Here is a 2,971-nt window from a genome sequence, read left to right as displayed (position 1 = left end):
TATATCTAAAATCAGTCTTTAGCTCACAAATATCCGTGTCCTTTCATCCAGTGGCGCGCTCTGATCTCCATATCAACATATTATGTGCAACAATTGTCATCGATCACTGCATATCCAATCTTACAATAATGCACATACCAATAATAAAACAATCACTTCCGCATCTTTAGTAAATGTTTACTTGATGGGTCTCCGTTCATTAATTTCGTGTTACGTAATATTTGATCTGAGTTTGCACTCACTTTACCCGCGGTTTAACAATAAAAGCGGTAAGCTCATCCCCTCTGTTGATGCTGGTCGAAACTCCTTCCAGCTACACTGGCTTTTTCGGCATCTCCTCAAATTCAGTGGCGGTAATTGTAAAGGGGTGTTTCGTTACATATATATTATTTCCAAAATATTAAATATTATTTCCTTTGGCATGAAACAAATGAGGAATAATTATCCTTTATTAATTTTGACTTAATAGAAATAATTCCAAGGTTGATAATAGTGACGCATTATGACATCAATTCTATTGATTGGTTGGTTAAAGTTCAACCCCACCAATCGTTGCATGACATGATTAGGCGTCGCGCAAGGAGCCGCCTTGCGTAGTTAATATTAATATGTTAAAGCCAGTAGATAGAAGATCATTACGTAGGAACTTAATGCACTGACACTATTTTATTTTTTTCCATTTTAAAGCCTTATAATTTACCTTTAGTAACTAAGCCTTCTTAGCTACTTAGAATTTTCCTCTGCACGTTATGTACGTGGAGTAATTAACTCCACTATACTTAGCGTAGGTTGACTAATACAGTTATCAGCACAAGCAAAAGGTTCCCCGTAAATTAATCCACGGTGTGACAGTTCCTCTCGGCTTGGTGCAACTTTGGCTCCAATTAATCTTGCTAAGAATTGCTATTTTATTTATGCCCTTATGTCCGTTGCCGCTTCCATCAATGACTCGACCTTTCACAAACTAAGATGCATTTTTATGGCAAAAGCATCTATCAAAGATAACATTTAATCGCGCACAATATTTTACAGCCCGCAATATGCATATCTCTTAAGCACGTCGTGATGGCACAAACGCTTGCCACTTCTTGATTAGGCTGACACCGCTATTACTACGCCATCTTGAGCGCTCCCATCGAGCCACTGGCTCTGCGGTAGTATAAAGCGGTGTCTATGCTATTATCATCGGAAATAATGTAAAAAAGACAGAATGATAAGGTACATGTTGTCTAAGAAGTTATACAAACTTAAAGTTGATAAATTGCAAAGTCAAATACCTGTCCCCAACATTTATTGTACCGCGAAGCCATGGAAGATGCGAAGCTTGCTTTATTGGCGTTTAAAATGAACCCATATTTGCTGCCTTTAAAGTCGAGGCGGGACATGATGATTATATTTGCTGCGTGTGAGTCAAGATTATTTGTTGCTTAGGGCCGCGCCAGGCAACTTCACCGTAGACCTTTGATGAGAAGGAGCGCCTCTGATTGGTTGGGTGGTATATGTGCAGTGGAAGGCAATTTTGAAAGAGAATACATTTTAGGCCTCAATTCGCTACTCTGTATTAATCTTCGGCATTTCCGCTAATAGCTTTTAAAGATTCTGACGTCATCTGCTACCTCGTGTAAACGGCGGCAGTAATCATAATTGTCTTAAGGTAAAAAAAATACCTCGTTATTTGGCTAGCGACACGCATCAGTGGATTAATCTGATTCCACTGTCCTTCTCCAGTTCTTAGACGGTTGTTCAACGCACTAAGGAAGAGTAAATTCTGGTGAAACATGATGCGCATTTTCGTATACATGGCTATCTAAAGCCAACCTCACGGACATGCTATAAAGTTTTAGGATGGCGCAGTGAAGAACTTTCTTTAATTTTGTTGGCAGCAATGTCGGTATCTTTTAATGACTCTAGCTTCAGGATCGTCGGCCTTGATACCGGCGCGAACTTCAAGCCTCATCACTCATGCTCTCGTTAAGGAAATCGCGCAATTCTCTTTGTTGGCTTCCTGTATTGAACTCGTGGCTCACCAGTCTGGCGCGTCGCCATGTGCCGTAAACGCAATGAGGGAAAACGTGTATGGTGTGACCAATGGCAAACTCCGGCCAGCGAAGGAGTGCCCTTCTGCTGAAGCTTTCGTCTCTGTGACGAGAAGGTCATCAACGTGTCCACAGACGCGCCAGTCAGACCTTTCCCGTCGTACTTGAAGTAAAGGTACATGTTTCTGATGCTCTGCGCAAAACCTGCGTCGGGTGAGAATTAAGTGCTGTAGCAGACCCCACAGTCGACCCGCCCATTTGAGGTCATATGAGTGCGACTTCGCTTGGTGTTACCACAACAAACGAGTAAAGCTGTTCGTCCTTGATATGTATGCCACTCAGCACGTAGATAAAGTTCAAAGGCACCTCCATGTCAGTTTTGACGTATGCATTCGAAATGTCGCCATGTTTTACCCGTAACCTCCACGTTGACGCGAGTACCTCTGCAGTCGATATGTCCATGACGGCGGCAAATGTCAGAACATAATCGATTTTAAATACAGCGGCGAGGAAGGCATCCCAATAGGATAACCTTGTTGTTAGTAGCGTATATGTTTTAAATTTGCGAATCCTTCTTAGTTCTTATGTATTTTTACGACGTCGTTATTGCAACGAAGAGATCGAGCATTATGAAACTGCCAATTATTACAAAATGTGTTGTAACAGTTGAGTCACCGGCTTGCAAGTAGTTTCATTTGTTTCTAAATATTCAGCAGAGTTGAATGTACACAAGCTTCACTTTCGTCGCAGTTGGGGAGGATTCTCCCTAAATAAAACCCCGTTCGCATCAGTTTTAGTCTTGAAAAATCTACATTTTAAGGGCACATTTTTTTTATTTTAAGGGCACATTTTTTTACTAGCAACACTTGCTGCGCAGCATGTCGGTACCAGATGTCTGTGATAACGTTGTTACATTGGTGTAGAATAGGAAGCTT

The sequence above is a fragment of the Bremia lactucae genome, linkage group LG3 (genome assembly GCF_004359215.1).
Source record: "Bremia lactucae strain SF5 linkage group LG3, whole genome shotgun sequence".
NCBI classification, from domain to species: domain Eukaryota; phylum Oomycota; class Peronosporomycetes; order Peronosporales; family Peronosporaceae; genus Bremia; species Bremia lactucae.
The sequence above is the reverse complement of the archived record's forward strand: the minus strand, read 5'-3'. Positions refer to the sequence as shown.